General features: G+C 45.2%; 1 protein-coding gene across 1 annotated transcript in view; it reads left to right on the top strand.

The window, feature by feature from the left end:
- The first annotated feature begins 902 nt into the window (after positions 1 to 902).
- The window catches only part of ZNF280D (zinc finger protein 280D), an 89,161-nt gene continuing 72,384 nt past the window's right edge, over positions 903 to 17,679 (top strand). The window contains exon 1 of the mRNA XM_040341549.1: positions 903 to 1,110. The gene's annotated coding sequence lies outside the window, so the exon portion shown is untranslated. The remainder of the gene's footprint in view (positions 1,111 to 17,679) is intronic.

Here is a 17,679-nt window from a genome sequence, read left to right as displayed (position 1 = left end):
TCAATCATCTAACCTCTGAATAGGAACGCCCAGTCCCGCGGGAATCAGAACCCGGAAGCCGGGGGGAAAAAAAAAACTATAAAACAGTATGTACGGCAAAAAATAAAAAATACCAGCATACTGTACATGTCGGATGTATGCTGGATGTAATATTATATAATTGTTTTAGGGTGAACCTCCACTTTAATGCCCTGTATTGAAGTGGTTAACGTCTTCATGCTCTGGCGGTGAAATGGTAAAAAACCCATGAGTCAAGCTGGCGTCCATTCTAAAAAATAAAAAAATACATAATATTAAAAAAATAAATTAATAAAAAAATATAACCCACAAAAAGTGATACCTGTAATAAAAAAATAAGAACCAATCTTCAGGCCTAAACATTTTTTTAAAGTATCCCAAAAAAGTAAAACTGCTTTTGGTTTTGAAGAGGTTAAAAAAACCACGGTGACCGCACATGAGTCAAACTGTTGCGTAAATTTCTAACGAGATAAACAAAATTGGAGCAACCGTTGTATCTTCTCGGTTCTCCATTTTCAGTAAATTTACACTGTTTTGGGTGATTAACCAATATTCAGGCCTAAAAATTTTTTTTTTTTTTTTAAACGTGTGCAACACAAATTAAAACCGGTGGTGAACGGGTTAAAAAAAGCCATGGCGCCCGTCCAATAGTCAAGTTGGCATTCATTTAAAAAAAATAGTAATATACAGAAAAATAATTTACTTTTAGGTCTATTTTCTTGCTCAGGCGGTTTGCGCCAAACCCCAAAAAAGTGCCAAAATGGTGAGTAAGAATTGTGTATGGAGTGTGTTGGGTGAGGAGCCTCCTCAGGGTCGGTGGTGAAGTCCCCTGTGGTGACACATGAGGTAATGGGGTGGGGGGAATGAAGTCTCCTCACCAATGGCGCTGTGCCGGGGCAGGACAGCACATGCTCCCCCGGCCTGCGCGCCTCCAGCACACACAGCCAGCCTCGTCCGCCCCACCATTACCCAGCATTCCCCGCACACAGTTCACGCGAGCTCCCCGATACATAGCACAGCCTCGGCTCTGCGTCGCCTTCTGTGTAAAGGGCGCCCGAGAGAATTCTCCGTGCAAGCCGCTCCTCACATACGGTAAGCGGGCTCTCCCGGTACGGGCTGTGCGGGGAGAGGGGAGGGTAGTTTCCCTTGCAGGCCTGGGGCTGGCAGAGTGGGGCGTGGGGTAAGGAGCACACAGGAGGCTTCGCCGACCATTGCTGTGTCGGCCGCCATCTTGGCAGAGCCTGGCGTGTTGTTGCTGCCTAAACAAACAGACGGCGGAGCGCTGGTGTCAGGGCGAGGGGGTGTGTGAGGAGCGGGGAGAGGCGATCATTAGGCGTCATAAGGACGAATTTCCTGTAATTACATTGACGTGTGACGGGCGGCTGTGTGCCCTCCGCTGAGCCCGACACATACAATGGGAGGACATGAGGAGGAGGCCAGCCTCTCCTCACTACTACATGATCACCTCTGCATTATATCCATCACACACATAGGCAGGAGTGGAGTACACAGCGACATGGTATGCCATTGTACAGCTTTGGGCTCCATGGAGGAGAACACCACCATACATCATCATCCTCATCACCACCATACATCACCCTCATCACCACCATACATCATCCTCATCACCACCATACATCATCCTCATCATCATACATCATCCTCATCACCATCCTCATCACCACCAGACATCATCCTCATCACCACCATACATCATCCTCATCACCACCATACATCATCATCCTCATCACCATACATCATCATCATCCTCATCACCACCATACATCATCATCCTCATCACCATACATCATCATCATCATCCTCATCACCACCATAAATCACCCTCCTCTGGCTCCTCACCACCATACATCATCATCCTCATCACCACCATACATCATCCTCATCACCACCATACATCATCATCCTCCCCAAAACCATCACCACCATATATCATCATCATCATCCTCTTCACCACCATATATCATCATCATCCTCTTCACCACCATATATCATCATCATCCTCTTCACCACCATATATCATCATCATCCTCTTCACCACCATATATCATCATCATCATCCTCTTCACCACCATATATCATCATCATCCTCTTCACCACCATATATCATCATCATCCTCTTCACCACCATATATCATCATCATCATCCTCTTCACCACCATATATCATCATCCTCTTCACCACCATAAATCGTCACCCTCCTCACCACCATATATCATCATCATCATCCTCTTCACCACCATAAATCGTCACCCTCCTCACCACCATAAATCCTCCTCCTCTGCCTCCTCACCACCATAAATCATCCTCATCACCACCATCCTCCCCAAAACCATCGCCACCATAAATCACCCTCCTCTGGTTCCTCACCACCATATATCATCATCATCCTCCTCCTCACCACCATATATTATCATCCTCTTCACTACCATAAATCGTCACCCTCCTCACCACCATAAATCATCATCCTCACCACCATAAATCATCATCCCCTTACCACCATATATCATCATCTTCCTCACCACCATAAATCATCATCCTCCTTACCACCATAAATCATCACCCTCCTCACCACCATAAATCCTCCTCCTCTGGCTCCTCACCACCATAAATCATCATCCACCACACCACCATAAATCATTATCCTCCTCGCCACCATCCCCCCTCACCACCATAAATCCTCCTCCTCTGGCTCCTCACCACCATATATTATCATCCACCATAAATCATTATCCTCCTCACATTATCCTCCCCCCTCACTACCATAAATCCTCCTCCTTCCCATTACCACCATAAATCATCATCCTCCCCACCACCATAAATCCTCTTCACCATCATCCCCCTTACCACCATTAATCATCATCCCCTCACCACCATAAATCCTCCTCCTTCCCATTACCACAATATATCATCATCCACCTCACCACCATAAATCATCATCATCCTCCTCACCACCATAAATCATCATCATCCTCCTCACCACCATAAATCATCATCATCATCATCCTCCTCACCACCATAAATCCTCCTCACCATCACCCCCCTTACCACAATATATCATCATCCACCCCACCGCCATAAATCTTCATAATCATCCTGCTCCCCACCATCATCCATCTTCATCCTCCCCCACTAAATAAATCATCCTCCTTCTCACCACCATAAATCTTCATCCTTCTCACAACCATAAATCATCATCACCATCCTCCTCGCCACCATAAATCTTCATCCTCCTCGCCACTAGGGATGAGCTCTGGTGTGTTTGCACAGTCCACTTGCAGAGCCCGCCAGGAAGTCATCACGGCGCTAATCACAGGCAGGGAGACATTGTCCTGATGCTCGGCTACAGAGTTTGGGAAATGTCTCACTGCCTGTGATTAGCGCAGCGCCGTGCCGACTGCCTGGCAGGCTCCGCACGTGGAGTGTGCGAACACACCGGAGCTCATCACTACTCACCATCATCCTCATCACCATAATCATCCTCTTCAACACCATAATCATCCTCGTCATCATCATCATCATCATCATCATCCTCCTCACCATCATCAGTCTCACCACCATAAATCATCATCCTCCTCACCATCTGATTTCATGAATCATGACTATACAAATGTACATCTCCTTCTCTCCACAACCCACAAAATATTATTAATCGGGATCTGTATAGCGCCAACATGTTGCACAGCACTGTACAAATAAAGGGACATATACAAGGGGACTGCACCAAGGAGATATGCACACACATAGACAATTCTGCAACAATCAATCTGCAGTGCAGCTTCGCACTGCCCCAAGAGGTCCAAATCCTAAAACACACCAAAAATGCATCCCTCCATTAAAATAAATGGAAACCACATCAAAAACAAAACGTACTTATGGGAAATGCTTGTCCAGTGGGGAAAAACACAACACAAACTAATCAAAAACACAACACACAGCAGCAAAAACACATATGCATTTGTAATATGTTTTTTTCAGCAAAGCAATGTGAAAGTTGCCTTAGGCTCGGTTCACATATATGTGGTGCAGGAAATAAAGCGAATACAGTGTGCTTCCCGCACCGCGCTGAAATTGCACAGCATTCATGTGAACTGCAGCGGGTGTCAATGTTAAGTTAACAACACTGCAAAACGCATTTTGAACTGTATCTGATTCACTTTAATCCCTTTAACAATGGAGGCGTTTTTCGGGCGCTGTAGCGCTAATAATAGCGCCTGAAAAATGCCTCATCTGCAATCCCAGCGTGAAAGTGAGTGCTTTCACACTGGAGTGGTGAGCTGTCAGGACATTAAAAAAAGCCTTGCAAGCAGCATCTTTGGGGTGCTTTAGGAGGGGTGTATACACCCCTCCTAAAGCGCCCCTGCCCATTGAAATCAGTGGGCAGCGGCGCTTTGCGGGCGATTTTTATCCTTTATTCGGCCGCTAGTGGGTGGTAAACGTGCCCCGATTGCGCCCGAAAAGTGACTCTAAAACGACGGTAAAGAGCCGATGCCCCCGCACTGTCACTGTGAAAGTGCCCCTAACGTGAACCAGACCGGCATTCAATGGAGCGGTTCACATATATGCGGGCCAGTTGCAGTGCGCATTTTAATGGAGTAGAGCCAAAGCTACTTTGTCTGTACTTCTCCTGTGGATCACAGGAGTGCAGTTTGTTCTGCACTCCTGTGGCCCATTTTCAGCAGAGTGGGCTGAAGTCACAGAGCCGGTCCAGGCTCGGGAAAGATCACAGCCATATGATCGGGATCTGCCCACCCGACTCAGCCTCTCAGCGAGCCGCTGGAAGCCTGCTCCGGCCCCTCCACAGCTCCATTGTGCGGGGGGGGGCGCTTCATAGCACAGCTAACCCTCAGATTTCATGTGAGTTTGCTGTAGACTTCTATGAAGTTTTGGTGTGGTATCAGAAAGCACACCAAAGATGCAGCATATAGCAGTGTGGTCACACATGAGATACACACAGTGCCAGGTTTCTGCAGCCTCTCAGTCATTCACCTGCTCATACCTCCCATACGGGCAGATAGTGAACTGCAAAAGTGCTCACCAGCACCCTCATAGTTCATTGAGAACTACAACCTGTTTGCCGTAGTGGATGATGGTACTTGTAGTTAATTCATTCACACAACTTTGAATGCATGGCACAGGCGTGTGAGCCGCCCACGGCCATGTTTTTTTTTAAAATTGTGACAGTGGGGGCAGGGAGAGGGGGGAGGGTCTCCTGCCCACTGCCACAAGGGGTTGCACCTGTAGATGTGTACCAAGCCTTATGCCTTATCTGATGGAATTTTTCATTGGAATTCCGCTAAAGCTGTCTTGCATACACACTGTCAGACCAAATTCCGATCGTCCAAAATGCGGTGACGTACAACCCTACGACGAGCCGAGAAAAATTAAAGCGGAGGTTCACCCTAAATTTTTTTTTCTAACATTACATTGTGCTCACTTCCAACATTGACAGTGTGATGATTTTTTTTTTTTTATTATTTGCTGTACATACTGTCGTATAGCTATTCCCCCCCCCGGCTTCTGGGTAGTGGCTCCCACGGGAGTGGGTGTTCCTATGCAGAGGCTAAGTGATTGACGTGATGACAAAAACTTCCCCCCGGCGCATAAGGCACGTCACGAGTTTCCGAAAGAACCTAAACTGCGAGTCGACTCTTAACGGCGCTATACGGCGCCTGCGCACCGTCGTACGGCTTCTTTCGGAAACTGGTGAAGCGCCTTATGCGCCGGGGGGAAAGTTTTTGTCATCACGTCAATCACTTAGCCTCTGCATAGGAACGCCCACTCCCGCAGGAGCCACTACCCGGAAGCCGGGGGGAAAATAGCTATACGACGGTATGTACAGCAAAAAAAATCAGCATACTGTCAATGTTGGAAGTGAGCACAATGTAATGTTAGAATTTTTTTTAGGGGGGAACCTCCGCTTTAAGTTTAATGCTTCCGAGCATGCGTATACTTGATTCTGAGCATGCGTGGGTTTTTCCTCCATCGGAGTTGCACACAGATTATATGAATTTCCTATTGTTTTTTTTTCCATTGGAAAAAAATAAAACATGTTCTATTTCTAAAGTCTGATGGGGCCCACACACGATCGGAACTTCCGATGAAAAAAGTCCATCGGAAATTCCGATCGTGTGTACGCGGCATAAGGCTTCATCTACATGTTCATATGTGTCATTTTTTGAACACAATACAGGTTCTTGCTGGCAGAGGTAGCAGTACTTTCATATACACTCATAAAATACTTGCATTTAGACACATGCAGTTCTTCCAATGGCTTTGTGTGTGGATGTGTAACATACATTTACACATGAAAGACTTTCAGGTATGCACGGCCCCGGGCACAGCTGTGTCTTGTTTTGTTTGTATTCCGCTGAACGGCGGCCCATCGATTCCTATAGTGCTCCGTATAGAGGCGTACAGAACTATGCGCTATATGCATCTAAACACAGCTGGCTGGTCGTTGTAGCAGAAGATCCTGCGTAATTAAGGCATCCAAAGGACTTGAGTTTAGACGTGTACATTTATTCTATTGACTATAAATGTGTATTCGTGTATAAAATCTGTAGATATACAAGGCCCCAGACGCAGTTGTGTCCTAGTTTTCTTTGTGTGTGTGTAAACGTGGCACACATTTTCATGTGTAGCTGTGCGTCCCCATTGATTCCTATAGTGCAGTGTTTATATGCGTACTAAACTATATGCTGTACACATCCACATGTAGGCGCCTCTGTGAATGACCCTTTAAAGTGATAAACCTTTTTTTTTTTTGTGTGTGAGCCTTGCAGATGTGATCAGTGGACGATGGGTGCAGCACACAGGCTTCTGCATTGTTTACATCCTAACCCCAGGTCTATACAAAGGTGCAGACTTTCTTTATGGGGCTAGAGGAGGAAATCAATGTACTACAAGCCTGGTGATGTCACCATAGTTCTCCGCTGAGATCTTTGATTCCCTCTGCCGAAGGCCTATGAGACTTCTCTTCTTTCCATTGGTAGGCCTCTATGAATGCATGATGTGGCGGTGCTGACTGAGCTATGCACAGCTGCGTCAAATCCAAACGCAGAAGGCAGCAGGGAGAAGAACCTCTTGTTTTAGCCAAGGGGTGCATGTGACGGTTGAGCCAAATCACGTATGATCGTCTCATGCAATTTCTTTTTTCTAAAACATGATAACAAAAGATAAAGGGGCAGTTTAACTGGCCATACATTTTCTTGTTAAATTTCCTTTAGATTTACTTTCAACTATGTAGAGCAAGGGCCTGCCTGATTGCATACATATGTATTTTTGGTAAATATAAAGGAAAATTGTATAATGCCTAATAAAAGGTAAAGTTTTGAATGTGAGGTAAATACTGCAAAGGTAAATCCTCCAAAAATGTAGATAAATCGTTAGTCTGCAATCGCACATTATCGATTTCAAATGGCTGCAAAATGCGGGGCGCTTTTACATCTAATGGCACACCAATTGTGCCAAGACTTGAATTTTGCCACGATTGTCACGTGGTAAATCGCGCTGCAATCGCAACGCACGATGCTTGTCGCTCAAAAAAGTGGGCAACAGCGGCAGCAAAATTGTGCCATGACTGTGGGGCCATTAGAAGTAATGGCATCGCAAACATGTCTTGTGTTTTGCAGCCATTTGAAATTGCGTAGCGGAATCATGGCGATTGCAGCGCGATCACGTGTGAATGCAGGCTCCAGTCAGTTCACTAAGAAGCAAACACATTCATCTCTTCAATCTGGGCAGTCAATGTTTTGGAAATATACAAAATAACAATGAGGGGGAACTCTGCACTGGCCTGTAAGATATAAGTATACAATGTATCAGTGTTGTAACGCTTTACTCTTAGCTCAGGAATTCAATTGTAACATTTTACTAGGAGATGGTTCTTTGTATGAGGTCCCGCTAATGCCTGGCAGAAGAAAAGCAGTGTCAAAACATGCCTAAAGCTGGGCACTAATTTTAATAAAAAAAAATTCAACCCAGCTGGCTGAATGAAAAAAAAGCTGACAGCTCTGGTCGGAATTGGTCGGATCTCCCCCACTGAGCTGTTGTGTTCTGACAGAGGGGACGCCCCCCACCAGAACACTCCATTCAGCGCTCATAGCCATTGGTTTTCTAGCAAGCTGGTCCAACAGAAGTCGGCCAAACGGACTGCTTCTGTCGGACTGAGTAACATACACGGTCCAATGTCGGATGGTTTTTTATAGAACTGGCCTATATCGCCTTACATTCGGCCCGTGTGTACCAGGCTTAAAGAGGAACTGCAGTCTGCTTACATAATTTGTAATAAAAACATCTTTGCCATTCTGAAGCTTCCCTACAACCACTTTGTATATTATTTTATATATAATGTGATTCTGTACCTGCCAAATATGCTGCAGAAATCTCCTTCCAATGAGTCTGGCTGCAACCATTTTAACCGTGGGCAGCTGAAGCTGCTACTTGTTCACTTCCTGGATTTACACACACACACACACACAGACAGAGGCACACCTCCAGCTCTGCAGCCCTGCAGCTCTCATTGGCCCTCTTATAACTCATCCCCCCTCCCTTCCTGGCAATCTCTGACAAGAGTGAGAGCTGTGCATGATGTCATAAGCCTAGGCTTATGACCAGACACGAAGCAGGAAGTGGGCTGTATAAGGTATTTACTATCCAAAGTTAAAACAACAAGGACAAAAAAATATTACTGAAGGTCCGCTTTAAGGCTGGCCATGCACGGTTAAAATTGTGGCCGGTTCAGCAGGAACTGGCCGAGATTCAAACTATTAATGGGCAGGCTGAATGTACCAAGTTGATCAGTCGATCAACTTGGGTAAAACCAGCCTGCTGAATTCACTTGTGATTATCGTTGGAGGCAGCTATAGTCGCTAGTAATAATCACTGACTTTCCTGGCAGGGACAAATTCCTCCGCCCCCCCTGCCCTGAACAGACAATTGCTTAACGGGGGATTCCCCTGTCAGCACTGTCTGTGTTGATGAGGGGAATCGTGCAAATTTAAAAGTTTAAAATCTCGACAAGTCGCAGCCTATTTTCGGCAATAGAGCTGTTCATATCGCCACAACATATGTCTCAGTGATTATGAAAAAGGTTTCTGCACTACTTTTTGATGATTTGATTGCAACCTGCATAGACTTCTGGTAACTGTTGAAATCGCCAATGCAAATCGCACTGATGTGCGGCTTTGAAATCACGCCGATTTCAAAACTGCACTGGTGTGACCCGCGACTAAGGCCTTGTTTTTGAGAATGTGTTTAGGCGGCTCGACAAGTGCTTAGAAGTTAATTTATTCTGGCCTCTGAAATGAATGAGTACCCAAGCACTTGACGCGTTTAGGCATGTCAGGAGTTTTTCATACCAAAACGCTGCTACTCCTGAACTCGCTGGCAGTGGGGTTTTTCTGCATTTAAACTACCAGTAAATGCATGTGCATGGACAAAGAGGCTAACATTGAGGGGCATTTAGAGCCAGAAAAAATAACACAAGACACCTCCAGAAGCAATTTTAAGGAGAAGTCCAGCCTCAGCTCGTTTGGCTGGGCTTCTTCTGTGGATCACAGGTGTGCAATTCGTTTTGCACTCCTGCGACCCATTTTAAGCAGAGAGCGGTCTGAAGTCTGCTCTCTGCTGACGTCACAGAAATCAGTCCAGGCACCGCGTAATCACTACAATCAAGTCTGGATCCGCCATGTGCCTCGACCGATGCCTGTCTCAGCCTCTCAGCGAGGCACTGAGAGTCTAAGACGGCCATTCCCCACCCCTCCGCAGCTCAGTGCTCCAGTGAGTGAGGAGGAGCAGAGTGGAGAGCTGCTGATTGACAGTCAGCAGCTCTCTGCTCGGGGAGCTGAAAGAACCTAGCCATCAGCGGTGTTCGATCGCTCGGTTGTCAGTGCATAGACGCCGGGGGACAGATGCAGCATCAGACCGATGCTGCATCCACCTAGGCAAGTATAAACGGCAAAAAACGAACAAAACATACTTCTCTTTTAAAATGCCGAGTGCACATGAGACCTGAGAATGTTTTCATACATTCACAATATTTCTGTGTGCCTTTATTCTTGGAACAATCCTGATGCAGTGTAGGTTCTCATGCACACAGAGCATCAGTTAGGCTCCATTCACACCTAAACGTTTTGGATTGCGGGCAAATCTGCTGCAATTCTGCCAGCGATTCCAGAATCGCAGTAAACCGTGGAACGTGTTTGCAATAACTTTTAATGGCACCCCAAACATGCGATTTACCGGCAATTGCGACAAAATTTGCAACCGCAAACATTCCTGGCTCTGTGCCATGATTTGGTACGTGAGCTTCGTTTGGAGCGGAGGGAGACCCATTTAAATGAATGGTGCCTCTCCAAAAACATTCAAGTAAAAAAAGCGAAACAAACGACCACCAGAACTCCTGGCAGGGTAGAGGCTGTTTAAAAATATGGTAGAAACGATGTATTTCACACTCATTTAGTCAGGTCTAACTTTTCAGTATTTATGTATTCTGTTAATTTTATTCTGGCTACTGGAATGCATTAGTACTCAAATGCTAGACACGTCATAAAACCCTACTCCTCCCTCTGTGTATGACCTAGAGCTGCACGATTCTGGCCAAAATGAGAATCACAATTTTTTTGCTTTGAATAAAGATCATGATTCTTTCACAATTCCCGCGGTGTAACATCATCTTTCATATTATACAAAAAAATGTTTTGTTTTTTAAAATTAAATACATTTTTTTTTTAAATTGCATTTGAAAGATCGCTGCGCAAATACAATGTGACATAAAATATTTCAACAACCACCATTTTATTCTCTATGGTCTCTGTTAAAAATATATACATAATGTTTGGGGGTTCTAAGTGATTTTCTAGCAAAAAATAATGATTTTAACTTGTCAAGCTGTTAAACTTCCCTCATTTACACACAAAGTTCATCCCTTTGATCTAAAGGACAAAACGTTGCAATGTTTATAGTTAGATCTGCTTCTGAGGAATGTTGTGATACTTGGCAGACTGTTTTTTTTTTTTTTTTTTTGTCAGCTTTAGCAGAGAATTCTCTGCATAGAAAGAATTGGGAAAATGCTTTGTCATGATCGCAAGGCGGAAAAATTGTGATAACGATAAATCATGCAGCTCTAGTATGACCCATTTAATAATAAACATTATTATATATAGCACCTTTTAAAGGTAGCTTCTAAAAGCGTTTGCCTGTTTGTATGACCCATATGTGCTGTATCTAGTGCACCATTACCAAGGTCATGATTTAACCCTCTCAATACCAGCATGTTTATTTGTTTCCAACAATTGTGCCAAAAAGATGAGATCACCTTTAGGCATCTGGATTCACAAAGCACTTGCGCCGACGTATCGCAAAATATGCCGCGTAAGTGCAAATATGCGCCGTCCTATCTCTGCGCCGGACCCACAGACTAATATACGCCTTAAAACAGGCTTCAACCCGCCGACGTAACTTGCCTACGCTGGCGTAGGGTTGGCGCATATTTACGCCGGACGCATGTGGCGCTCCCATTGATTTTCTATTCAAATATGCAAATGAGGGAGATACGGCGATTCACGAACGTAAGTGCACCCGACGCAGGCTACGCGCTGTGCGCGTGAGTTGTACGTCCGGCGTAAAGTTAAGCCCCATAAAGCAGGTGTAATACAGCAGCAGACATGCAAAGGTCTGCACCAGGGAACTCAAGCCGGCGTATTTTACGTTGTTTACATTGGACAGGAATATGGCTGGGCGTAGGTTACGTTAACGCCGTAGGCAGTGATCCGGCGTATTTTAGGCAGTTGTTCCGACGTGGTTATGAGCATGCGCAGAGGGATGCGTCCACTTTCCGATGCATGCGCAGTTGGTGATACGTATCTGTGTGGCGCTCGGCCCATCATTTGCATGGGGTCGCGCCTCATTTGCATGGCTCACGCCCACTTCCACCTACGCCGACTTACGCCTTCGAAACCCAGCGCAGTTTTGGGAGCAGTGGCTTTGTGAATTCCCTGCTTGCCTCTCTGCACTGCGTCGGCGTAGCGTATATTATTTACGCTACAGCGGCGTAATGTGCGCCCGCTCTCTGTGAATCCGGGCCCTAGTGTCTGTTTTTCTGAAAGGGGTCATTTTGGGAGTATTTGTACTGTTCTGGCATTTTTATTTTAACAGAAATTAGGGGAAAATATTTTGTATTTATTTATTATTATGTATTTATTTTGGTATTTTTTTCATATATATATATATATATATATATATATATATATATATATATATATATATATATATATATATATTGTAGTAACATTTGAAACATTTGTAGTAACATTTTGAAAACCCAGTGGTTATTAAATGCCACCAGAAGAGAGCTCTGTCTGAAAAAAATATATATACAAACTATATCTAAAACTATAAATACCTTTTTTGTTTATAAATGATCACATGACCGGTTTTCAGCTACATAAGAGAGGTTGGGGTGGATACTGCTGGGGGGACATGTCAGCAAGAGGCAAAGAAACAGCAGTACACTTATCCTCCAAGGATTATCTGTAAGAGGGGGGGCGCATGTCGGTACAAACCTGACCACTGAAAAGAAGGTAGGCTGAGCTCTCAGCACAGCCAGAAAGCTGACCATGTTGAGATGCATGCTTACTGTAGCCAGTTTGAAATAGGAAAACAGGGTGACTGGCAGGATCACCAGGTATTTCACTGAAAGGAAGAAACAGACATATATCAGGAATATGAAATGTTGGGGTAACATACGCTTTCATATGGGTTCAGTGGTGCATAACTGAGTAATTGTCAGTCAAAGTATAACCACTTGAAATGTAACTGTGCCCCCCCCCCCCCCTCTTGCCATAAATATCCCTCTTGCCATAAATATGGACCAGGGCTTTCATATCATAAATATCATAAGTATGTGCACTTGTGACTTAATCTCTCAAAACAATGGGGTTTATTTACTAAAGCTGGAGAGTGCAAAGTCTCACTTCTGGAGAGAAATCAATCAGCTTCTAACCTCAGCTTGTTAAGCTTCGGCAATAAAACATGGAAGCTGACTGGTTTCTATGCAGACGTGAGACTGATTTTTTTCACTCAAGCTTTAGTAAATAAACCCTGATGTGCTTAAATCTAGTGCTTAAATATATAAAAGAAAACACGAATAAATTATTAAAGCAATAAATAACTAACAATTAAAAAAAAAAACTAAAAGGGTTTAATTATTATTGTATGCAAAAAAATAAAGTGACCAGTGCTCAGAAATGAATACACAGGCTTCAATTTTTCCCCCTGCTGTAGCAAATTGGATCATGCTCTGCTGGGGTTTTTTGCCTTCCTCTGGATCAACTGTGGGTATGGAGTTGGGTGTATAGGATTTTACTGTGTTTTTTATTTTGTTTTTTTATTTTTTGTGGTTGAACTGGATGGACTTGTGTCTTTTTTCAACCTGACTAACTATGTAACTATGTACACTAGCCTACACTGGCAGCTCCTAAACTTGAGTTCAGGAGATTTGGGCTTTTTTTTGCCAAAGCTCCTAAACTCAACTCGACATAAATGTCTGTAATGTGTCATAGTACACATTGGGATTGATTTACTGAAACTGGAGAGTGAAAACTCTGGTGCAGCTGTGCATGGTAGCCAATAGTGATGAGCTCCGACGTGTCCGTACAGTCCACGTTGCAGAGCCCGCCAGGAAGCCGACACTGCGCTGTGCTAATCTCAGGCAGGGAGACATTTCCCGATCTCTGCAGCTACGCATTGGGACAATGTCTCCCTGCCTGTGATTAACGCAGCGCCGTGCAAACTTCCTGGCGGGCTCTGCACGTTGAGTGTGCGAACACACTGGAGCTCATCCCTAGTCGCCAATCGGCTTGTATCTTCAGCTTTTTTAATAAGACTTTGACAATAACACCTGGAAGCTAATTGGTTTCTATGCAGAGCTGCACCAGATTTTGCCCTCTCCAGTTTTAGTAAATCTGCCACGCAGGCTTTTAGCAGAGTTTAGGATCTGCCAAAGTTTGGTGAGCTTCGACCTCCCTCTCCTGAACGTGCAAACACCACATTCAGGACATGTTTGTGTTGACCGCTGGCAGTGGGTAACCGCGAAACCCAGATCGCTCGTGACAGAACGGGAATGGGAATGTGTGTGTGTGTGTGAGAACACACACATCCCGGTTCTCTCAGGAGAGAGGAGACTGATCGTGTGTTCATACCAAGTATGAACACCGATTGGTCTCCTCCCCCAGTCAGTCCTATCCCTCCTACAGTTGGAACACACTTAGGGAACGCAGTTAACCCCTTGATCGCCCCTAGTGTTAACCCCTTCCCTGCCAGTGACATATGCAGTAATCAGTTGCTATTTTTAGCTCCGATCACTGTATAAATGTCAGTGGTCCCAAAATAGTTTCAAAAGTGTCCGATCTGTCCACCGCAATGTCGCAGTCCTGATAAAAATCACAGATCGCCGCCATAAGGCCCCTTTCACATGTGCGGACCGTATGTCCGTATTTTCATCCATCCGTTTGCGGATGAAAACGGGACATACATTGGTCCCTATGTGATTGCGGGAGTCAGCGGATAAACATCCGCTGACACCCGTTATTACCGGCCTCTGCAAAGATCCGATTTTGCGGACGGAAGAAAATCCTATTTTTTTCTTCCGACTTTGGATCGGATGAACACGGACACACGGTCCGTGTCCATCCGATCCCCCCCCTAGGGGAGAGCGGAGAAAAGACAGGGCGGTCCCTGCACAGTGTGCGGGGACCGTCCTGTCAGCCGACGGCTCAGCTGGGATTTTACGGAGCGATCCCCGCTGAGCTTACGGACACACGGAGCGGATCATTACTGATCCGCCCCGTGTGAAAGGGCGCTTACTGATAAAAATGACATAAATATATCCCCTATTTTGTAGACGCTATAACTTTTTTTTACCAAAAAGATGTAGAAGAATATATATCGGCCTAAACTAATGAAGACCTCCCCCCCCCCCCTTTATTATGTTTAAGATATTTATTATAGCAAAAAGTACAAAATATTGTTTTTTTCAAAACTGTGTCGCTATTCTTTTGTTTATAGTACAAAAAATAAAAACTGCATAGATGATCAAATACCACCAAAAGAATGCTTTATTTGTGGGGGGAAAAAGGCCATAAATGTTGTTGGAGTATAGCCTGGCACGACCACGCAATTGTCAGTTAAAGCAGCGCAGTGCCGCATCCCAAAAATGGCCTGGTCAGGAAGGGGGCAAATCCTTCTGGGGCTGAAGTGGTTAATGAATAGCAATGTGTTGTTAAAGCGGAGCTTCCACTTTCATTTGCTCCCCCCCCCCCCCATCTATTCTTAAACATTCTTATCTATCTGCTCCCGAATTTCTGAAAGAACATTCTTTGCATATCTCGGTACTGTGATAAATGAACTCCCATTTACATGAGTGCCCAGCCATTTAGGATAGTCAAACATTTTGGCACTAGCAAGAGAGCTTGCCGATGTTGTGACAAATATTAACCACTTGCTTACTGGGCACTTAAACCCCCCTCCTGCCCAGACCAATTTTTAGCTTTCAGCGCTGATGCACTTTGAATGACAATTGTGTGGTCATACAACACTTTACCCAAAATTTCTATATTTTTTTCCCCACAAATAGGGCTTTCTTTTGGTGGTATTTGATCACCTCTGCTGTTTGTATTTATTTTTTATTATATTTTTTGTTAAAAAAATTAAAAAGACCAATTTTTTTATGTTTTGTTATAAAGTTTTGCAAACGGGTACTTTTTCTCCTTCATTGATGTACGCTAATGAGACTGCATTGATGGGAACCGATGGGCTACACTGGTTGGCACTGATAGGTGGCACTTGTGAACACTGTGGGCACTTGCAGGTGGCACTAGCAGGGGTTACTGGCAGCACAGAGGAGGCAGATGTGCCTTCTTCCTCTTAGATGGGTGGCACTGAAGGGCATTGATAGGTGGCACTGGTGGGCACTGAGAAGTGGCATTAATGGGTGGCAGTAATGGGCACTGATAAGCAGCATTGATAGGTGGCACTGGTGGGCATTGATAGGTGGCACTGGTGGGCACTCTGGGCACTTGCAGGTGGCACTAGCAGGGGGTACTGGCAGCACAGAGGAGGCAGATGTGCCTCTTTCCTCTTCAGGACCGATGTCCCTTTCACATAAGTCAGTGATTGGCTTTTGTTTGTATCACGTGACAGCTGATCACGTGGTAAGGGGCCGGGACCTGTGATCACCCAAGTCTCAGTGACTCAGATGATCACAGCGCGCGCGCCCGTCTGTTGACGTCCTCCCGTCATTTGGGGTCCGTGCTGTAGCCGTCATTCGGCTATAGCGCGGGCGCCAAGTGATTAAATGGAAGATATGACTAACTGGTGATGTATTCAACAAGATGTAATATGTTATGAATGCATTGCCCCTAGCCCCACCTCAACCTCCTGGATCCCGACTCTGCCAGCTAGAGGTGGTTCTTCTCAAACCCTCCACCCATGTACGCGCCCCAGGGGTGAGCACAATTCTGGGAGGACGTCATATGATGCCATCCCACAGTTATTCGACCTCGCTGTGGCCGTCATTTAGCTATGGCCCGGTCAGTAAGTGGTTAAAAATGAAAAAAATCACACATACATAAGTATTCACAGCCTTTGCTCAATACTTTGTTGAATCACCTTTGGCACCAATTGCAGCCTTAAGTCTTTATGAGTATGATGCTACAAGCTTGGCACACCTATTTTTGGGCAGTTTCTCCCATACTTCTTTGGAGGACCTCTCAAGCTCCATCAGGTTGGGTGGAGGGAGCATCGGTGCACAGCCATTTTTAGATCTTTCCAGAAATGTTCAATCAGGTTCAAGTCTGGGCTCTGGCTGGGCCACTCAAGGATGTTCACAGAGTTGTCCTGTAGCAACTCCTTAGTTATCTTAACTGTGTACCTAGGGACGTTGTCATGTCGGGGGATAAACCTTCGCCCCAGTCTGAGATCCAGAGCACTCTGGAGCAGGTTTTCATCAAAGATGTTCCTGGGGCTGAAAAACATTCCCACAGCATGATGCTGCCACCACCATGCTTCACTGCAGGGATGGTATTGGCCAGGTGATGAGCGGTGCCAGGTTTCCTCCAGACATGACGCTTGCCATTCAGGCCAAAGAGTTTTGTAGCTCCACAGATAAGCATTGTGGTCAGCTATAGCAGCAACTCTGTATCTGAAAGAGCAATTAAGTAGGTGCTACAAAGTTGCTAATGGGACTATTGGCCAACAGCTTCAGTATAACCACATCCCCGCTACTTATTTCCACCCGTTTGTAATACATCAATCACTATGCATCATAGTTTGTCACATCACGTTTCAGAAAGCAGACCAGAAACAAGCTCAGCAGCCTTCTCCTCTCCATGCAGCCAGTTCCCTACTTCTCTTTGGTGCTCCATCTGATGATCACATTCTGACATCATCGCATACAATGCAGGACCAACAGTCCTTGTGAGGTTCTTGAGGAGCTGTCCACAAGCTGGAGTATCGGAGGGAAGAGGTGAGCACTGGCTACCAGGGAAGTGAGGTATAAGCTAAGTAAAAACTGCATTTGTAGACAAAAGGGTGCAGTGTGGGGGATTCCCACTTCATAGGCAGTTTACATTTTTTTACTGG

This window comes from Rana temporaria, chromosome 3, assembly GCF_905171775.1.
Source record: "Rana temporaria chromosome 3, aRanTem1.1, whole genome shotgun sequence".
NCBI classification, from domain to species: domain Eukaryota; kingdom Metazoa; phylum Chordata; class Amphibia; order Anura; family Ranidae; genus Rana; species Rana temporaria.
The sequence above is the reverse complement of the archived record's forward strand: the minus strand, read 5'-3'. Positions and strand labels throughout refer to the sequence as shown.